Source organism: Nicotiana tomentosiformis, chromosome 1 (genome assembly GCF_000390325.3).
Source record: "Nicotiana tomentosiformis chromosome 1, ASM39032v3, whole genome shotgun sequence".
In the NCBI taxonomy this organism is placed as follows: Eukaryota; Viridiplantae; Streptophyta; class Magnoliopsida; order Solanales; family Solanaceae; genus Nicotiana; species Nicotiana tomentosiformis.
In genome coordinates, this window is record NC_090812.1 from 45345910 (window position 1) to 45354178 (window position 8269).

The window sequence follows — 8269 nt, forward strand, 5'->3', positions numbered from 1 at the left end:
TGGAAGCTCGAGACGGAACCGTATGAGGCGGAAGTCTCACGTACGGTTATTTAAGAAGGGAGTGGCTACCTACTGGAGATTCGACCAAGCACCACTAGTCAATTCCGCTTTGGGGCAACTGCTGACTCTACCATTATAATAGGGGTATGGGGTTCGAGACAAAGAAAGATCAAGGCAGCATATCTATTGTTCCTTTATACTTTACTTGGATCTTTTTTATGGTATTTGCTATTCTATGGATTCTTCACCAAACAGGAACGACCGATTTACAAATCTCATTAACCACAGAATTTAGTGAGCGGCACCAAATCTTTCTATGGATTTCTTCTTTCGCCTCTTTCGCCATCAAAATGCCTATGGTACCAGTTCATATTTGGTTACCCGAAGCTCATGTAGAGGCACATACGACAGGATCCGTCATCTTGGCAGGAATTTCTTTAAAATTGGGAACCTAAGGGTTTTTAAGATTTTCAATACCAATGTTTCCCAAAGCGACACTATGTTCCACTCCTTTCATTTATACTTTAAGCGCAATTGCTATAATATATACTTCCTCGACCACTTTAAGGTAGATCGATCTTAAGAAGATCATTGCTTACTACTAAGTAGCTCGTATGAATCTGGTGACTAATGGTAAGTTTAGTCGGGCGGCGGCCGTTAGGTCACCTATTTTGAGTTATGGACACACAAGGCCAAAACATGTGTGTCGGGCGTGCGACCCATCAACCTACTAGCAATGGGGGAGAAAGCATAGCATGTCGAAATAAAAGCTTGATTCGATGCATCAGCAAAACACTGCCGTCTGTTCCAAAAACAAAAGCCCCTTAGCGCCCCGGGACGGGAGTAGGGGACAGCCCTACAGGCAAGCAACAACAGCACCGGCTCTTATTCATTCATGAAACATGTACTTCTAGCTGCTTCGCCTACTTCTTATTATGACGGTTATGTTTTTGTGGAAAAAATTAATAAAAAGCGAGATGAGCATCATATTTTCAAATTGATTGATAGATACCCTGATCTGTTCTGATAGATCAAAAAGGATAGAGAGGGAATCTCTCAAAAATAAGGGGAAATCTCCTATTTCTATCTATTGATGAGACAACTATCTATTCTTGATCCATCAAAAAGAAGTCGATATGTATCTGCTGGAGTCTATATCATACGTAGAGCGCCCAAGCACTTTTTAGGCCAGCTCAGTTCTCTTATCCATCGGTACAATGCACTGGGTTCATCTCATGGAGGGAAAAGACAAAATGTAGTTCTCTTGTTCATCGCCTCGACGCATTCCCTTCTCTCCCCAGTATCGTCCCACACCAAAAGAAAGAGCGCAAAGCCCCTGCATGACCTGTAGGTCCGCTAACCTATAGAAGGGAGTTGAGGCTGAACTGGCGAACCGAAGTCACTTTCAGAACCATACTTCCTACAGCTAACATGTGTCTAGTCCAGTGAGAACACACGGCGCATATGAACCTGAGCTGCTACGCCGAATCCCCCGCTGGCTATCGGGGACCGAGTGGTAAGTCCATGATCCGCAGGGGAACAAATCACTCATTCTTCCATTGGGGACAGGTGCAGGAACGACAACTCCAAATGTCAAACATCCGCCGCCTACCTATCGTTTAGGTGGTGCTAGCAGGATCTAGCTAAGTAAGGAACTTCGTGTCGCGGCTGCTCCACTCCGCTATACTGCAGTCTCATAAACTGAACTTTGTTGCCTTCCCGTGCGCTAAGCGAATGGGCGTTGTCCCGTTGGTCAGTTTCGGGATGGGGAGCAAAGAGAGACCAGAAGAATGATTCATTTGGATTGACGAGCTTTTTTAGCACAAAAACAAAGAATTAATGGAATGTCTATCTATCTATGAACATATATTTTATCTATATATCTAGGGGATCTCTCTATACATATAGATTTTATTTATGGAATGATATGATCGGCTAGCCATAGCCGCATATCAGCTACGCTCAATGCGGGATTTTTGTTGGATCAGAGCTTTTGGGAAGATTTTGGACCTAGCGAAAAGGGCTCTAAGCCTTCACATAAGCAAGCACGAGAAAAGCGGAGCATGAAGCTACCGCTTACCCCGACCTACTAAAATACAATAGTTGCGACCTACTTTGATTCAAAAGAAAGGCGAAGGGTTTGGCAACAAGCAAACGACTTTCTATCATAGTTGCAAGAGTTACAAATCTTTACTACTGAAGTACCAAAGGTTGCTTTTGGTTGGTTTAATAATGGGGCTATTCACTACAAGCTATCAGCACTCAACGTTGTCTTAGATTGAACGTTGACTTATCTTATTGACGTTGAATCTCTAAGGCAGGTTTCCGCTGAGAACGGAATAGTGTTCGTGTCCAAAGGTGAACAAAGCCCTAGCTTCTAGAGTTCGTTGCTTTTCCCAGTCCATAGAAGGGCTTATACTGCTCACCTATGTTTGATATGTTCATTCAGTACCAATACAAACTAAAACTACACCAAAGTGGAAGGGCCAGTATAGAAGCTAGAAGTAGCTAGCCTGTAATAGTCGGCCTAATCAAAGCCTCACGACAACATAAAATTAGCCCTATAAATTGAATCTTAAGTAGGGGCTTAGCCCACCTGCCTACCAATCAAAGAGGATGAGAGTAAGCGTAAGCTCACCTGGAAGCTCGAAGAGCTTCTCTTCATTCGCTTCGTGGGACATAGCTGGAAATCAAAGGGCCCACACTACATGCCTAACCCTTCACTCCGAGGTACCGTAGATTAGAAAGCGCCTTCTAAACCACCCCATTTATCCAAAAGAGAAGGGACGGGGCCTATGTATTTGCGTGACCCCTGCAGATTTAACCCTATCTATACCCGGAGCCACTTCCCTAGCGGTCCTGCTACCACGCCGCAGAACGGGAGCTCATGTGGAACCTTTTATTCTAGAGTAACAGCGGTAGAACATAACAAAATATTACGGCCACCTAACATAGGGGATGAAGGTATGGTAAACTCGGCCAAAATATGAGACCCGAAGGGCCCAGCGCGCACAATCCTATACTATCCGAGTCCGAGTTTACCCCTTGAACTTCGGACAGCCGTCTGTCGCATAATAAAGAGGACCCCCCTTTCGAGGTACAAAACGAGTACGGTACGTAGGAGGTTGGTCTTTCTCAATGTGGTGTATAGCACGAAAAACCTTTCGATACAAGATAGGGCCGTTCACATGAAAGAAAAAAATGAATCCTTTCTATCTTCTTTCCCGAGAGGGAAAGAGAAAGAGGGTCTTATGGAGGGGGGGGGGAGGGGAAAGGCTTGGGCCTACCTATCTCTATAGGATCCCATAAAAGAACGAGAGCTGTTGAGAGGCTCCATGTTACCGAGACGAAGGACATGACGTTTGTACGTGATCATAGTATGTCACGTCGTCTCGTCCCCGCTGCATCGAAGAGTATGACCGATAAAGTATGGGGTGGGGGTCTACGTTGTGATACTAAAGTTTGACCGGGGGAGATACATGCTAACTATGGGTAGGAAGCAGGAACCATTATGTAAAACATTTAGGGGGGTTACAGATCTCTTATACTACCATCGAACGACAGAGTGAAATGACTAGAAAAAGAAATTAAGTTAGAAAGACGTATGATAGGTGGTAACTATCTTGTATGGTTCGGGGGGTAATTTGTATACTCCGATCAGGGGGGGAATCTTTGGCTCTATCGAACATACAGGAAATTGGAGGTAGCATTCTACTGATGTCAAGTCATGGACTGATTTCTTCAGCCCTTTTTCTATGTGTTGGTGTTCTATATGACCGACATAAGACTCATTTTTTTAGATATTACGGAGGTTTAGTGAGCACCATGCCAAATCTCTCTACCATTTTCTTCTCTTCCACTTTGGCCAATATGAGTTCACCTCGTACTAGCAGCTGTATCGGGGAATTTCTCATCTTAGTAGGAGCTTTCCAAAGAAATAGCTTAGTAGCCACATTAGCAGCGCTTGGGATGATTTTAGGCGCAGCCTATTCCCTTTGGCTATTTAATCGTGCGGTTTCTAGGAATTTAAAACCCGATTTTCTCCATAAATTCTCCGATACAAATGGCAGAGAAGTTTCCATATTTATACCTTTTCTTGTTGGAGGGGCGACCGTATGTTAAACTACCAAAGAAACTATGGTAAACCAATGTGATCATGACATTGTAGGTGCTTGCGATGGGACGAATGCGACTTCCCACAGTTGATTTCGGTTGCATATCCCGTTGCATAAGTCCCCCCCCCCCCTTAATGCATTTCTTTAGTCTTTAGGATGCCAAAACTTGACTTTACTAAACTAATAAATAAGGCTCACACTAGGCGCTTACCTTTTTTGGTTGTAGGGTTGGGGTGTCTTACTGGGTGAGACTGATAGAAAGAAAGGATGGGGGCAACCATGCATGGTACTTCTCGACCCTGTCTCCGAGGGACAGTTGAACAAGCGACTCATGAATGCTACAGGGTTGGACGAGCCAATAACTCAAAGGCGTTCGGTCTATTTTTTGAGCAAGTATCACAACATCACCTTATTTTCACCATGATGCGGACTCCATGTTCTTATGGAAGAGCACGAGGAGATTTATCATAAATATGATGATTGGAATGGAAACCAGAAGCACGACTGGGGTCCTCGTGGTCCAAGATAATGAAACCATTAATAACAGTAATGTAATTGTGAGACATTTTGTAGTACCGGTGAACCAGATAGCCGCGGCGATGGAATCTGGGACGGAGGACTTGTTGTATCTCTCTAGATCTAGCAAAAATGAAAGACCCCCTAACATAATTCGAATGGAGGCTGACCGTTGAGCCCACTCTGGCCTCACGGGGCGAGCCCTTATGGTTGCGAGCTGGAGCTGCCATAGCTTATGGTTATAACAATGGGAGGGCCCCAGTAGAGAGAAAAGTCAGGATAACGAGCGCTCCGCCCGTCAAGCAGGCGGTAGGAGCAGCAAGCAAGTGCTTGGTCATCCAACAACCCAGTTAACCGGGCAGGGCACTCGAATAAAGGGGGGCATACATGGCAGGTACGAGAAATTGGCCCCGCTCCGCTTTCTTAAAAGCAAGGACCACTACGGTAGGTCAAACCAGGGATCTATTGAAGAGGGGGCTCGTCCCCGGTCATTATTGGATCAAACAATAGGGGGTCGTAGCACTGACCTCTTTTTTTATCGATTCAATACAATAGGGGAAAAGATCGTATAGTTCCCTACCGAGACAAACTCTCAACGGATCCTTTGCACGCTAGGAATACCTATTCCATGTGTCTTTCTCGTGGTGGGAACAGAATGACAGGGAAAGACCCAGCCCAGGGCGAGCTTTATTTATTTTATAGAGAATGTGGAGTGAATCGAAATTTGTTTCCGTTCTTTGGGGGCTTTCGAGCCCCTCTCAATCTCTTTCTATGTTGAGAAGGGTGAAGGAGTATAAATCAATGGACATTAATGAACCATCATTAATGGATGTTGCACATGACACGATAAATTCGACTCATGGTCTGACACTAATAGAAGTTTCTTACTTTCCTAGTAGCGAAGGAAAGGGCAGGGCGTTTTTGTAGTAATAGTGGGCGGGTCTCATGAGATCTATGACGGCCGTCGGAATCAAATGAAGGTCGAAGGACCATTCGATTCATTAAGGTTCATAGCGGCACCCTCGCCGCCCGGTGCCATTTTCGGACCTAGCAGCAGACCGGCGGGCCGTGCCTGAATTCAGATCGGACTAGACTCTTCTTTGTTTGACCTGATCCCAAGCACGCAGACCGAAGATCTCACTTGTACTTGACAAGTACGTAGAGATCTTCTTTGGACCGTGGAGGGAGTCTTAATCGATCTTTTCTAGGATTCCATATCACACCATACACGGAGATCTTTCCATTGATAGATCCGAGGGTCCCCCCTTGAACAAATTCTTAAAGGTTAGGTTACTACATGTTTCTATGAAAGAGGTTTACTTTGTACCACCTGGAGGTCATATAGATCGGAATCTGGGGCGATAAGAAGGAAAGGGTTGGTGTGGCCATAGCTACAACTACTGGCGCTTCAAATTAGATTCTAAGGGCGCTACTTAAAGCCTTTTTAGGTCTTATAATAGGGAGGTATAAGCCTCGAAACCCTTTGGTACTTCGGTAGGGTCGGACGACTTTCTTTGCCCCAGCTTGGTGAATCACATCCCCACATAATGACAGTCTTTGTTTGTATGGCCCTTACCGTTCTCACTCAGTTTTTCAACAGTTGGGAAGGCAGTCGTAGAAACAAAGCCTATTGCCATGCCGACCATCGAATATGAGATTAGGCCCCTTCTTAAAGATTTGATGGAATGGCCCACCCCACCCAAGAGAGCTTATGTCATAGGGGAACTCATGGCTGGAAACAATCCTTATGGTTTGTTTTGATAATCGGTAGGAATAATAAATAAACAATGTCCATGTTGGTTTGTGAGCCTAGTGATAGGAGACTATCTAGCATGGTTCGGAGAGCACTTGTTGGGTTAAATATTTATTTGTTGCTAAATGTTACGGCCTAAATGCTGAACTATTGACCCTACTTATTCGGATGGGTGGTCACCCCAAAGTGTTCTGAGACCGCATGCATACATCCATAAGTAACTTAGTACAACACGGATAACTTCACTAAGAGGAATCAACAAAGAAAAACAGGTCAACAACATCAACATGTGTATTTGAGAGACTGTGCTTGGGCTGAGGAGTGTCCACATGAGTTCGTTGGGGTGATTACACAGGCCTGTAGTCCTCTTTTATATTATGTGGAGAGTTCGAATTGCTCCACCTAAGTAGAACAAAAAGAAGGAATTGGAAAAGAAAAGGGGGGAGCTATTGTGAAGACTAGAAAGGCGGAAGCGGAAAATCGCTTATATCGAGTTCCCCAATATCAGCTTGGCTTAGTAGCAACACTCTTTCTACTGGCGTGGAGCTGCTGGATGCTTCTAATCAATAGAACACGAAGAGGAGGAAGAAAAAGCATATGATGAGCATCTATTTGAGTCGATCATTTCAAAGATCTAATTCAAGTGTTTTCTTATGTAGTGGAAACGCCTTACAATTTGAAGTTTTATGCTTAAGGGAAGAAATGTTCTTGGTGGATAAAGGACTTTGGACCCCTCGAATTTGTATACAAGATGAGCCTATAGGAGTGCCAATCAACCGAGCCACCAGGTTTGAGAATAAGGTGGGATTCCTGGATCTATTGGCCGGTGAATCATTGATCAAAGAGCATATTTTAGAGAGATTCCTCATCGATCTAGTGGCCGGTGAATCACTGATCAAAGAGTGAGTAGCCGCCAGGTTTAATGATTTGGTGGGATCTACTGATGTAGTGGCTGGTGAACCGCTTCTTTTTCTTCAACGAAGATTTAGACAAAACCGAGCTTGGATGGAACTAAACAAGATTTGGCGAACGAATACAAAGGTCAAAGTCTTTATTATTGAGAAAGTAAAAAGAGGTTATTTAGTAGCGATCGCAGGTTTCATTACTTTTCTTCCATTCCGTCGCAGAAGGAAAATGATATCGAATGATCGATTCACCATTGAGAACATTAACCCCAAAAAGACGAATATTGTGGTGTTCTAACAGCAGCAAATCAAAGAAGAACTTAATGAGCGAAATCTCCTGACAAAAAAAAAAAGAGAAATTTTTGAATTTCGTTGCCTAGCGTCCCCTTATAACCTAGGATTAGTGGTGATAGGGATGATGTGTTATCTCAAAAACTTGGATTTGATGGAATCTGTAGAGTGGATCCCATGGGCTTCTCGGGTGAAGTTTGGTTGAAGATGATATGATGCAAGTGAACGTCTACGAAAAAGTTATTGTAAAGCTTCGTTCTTCGTTCCGACGTCCATCAATTTATCACTCAATCACATGCCGCTCTATCATTGTCTGATTTTTGGTTGTCTGATCACACTCGAAATTATGTATCTACTTATTGTATTTTTACCCCTGCTCGGTAGTTTTGTAGCAGGTTGTTTCAGACATTTTCTAGGAAAAGAAGCAACCGCTATAATAACCACTACTTGCATTTTATTCTCTTCGATCTTCTCCTTGATTGCTTTTTATGAAGTCGCACCGAGAGCTAGTGTTTGCCATCTAAGAATTGCTCCATGGATCTCATCGGAAATGTTTGATGCTTCTTTGGCGACCGTGAAGTCACTGGATGAATTGCCGAGTAAATAGATCAGATCCGGACGCGGCTGTTGCTCTGCGGCGATACGGACTCGACCCGCTCCTACTGACTGCGAGGTACCATAGCATGTTA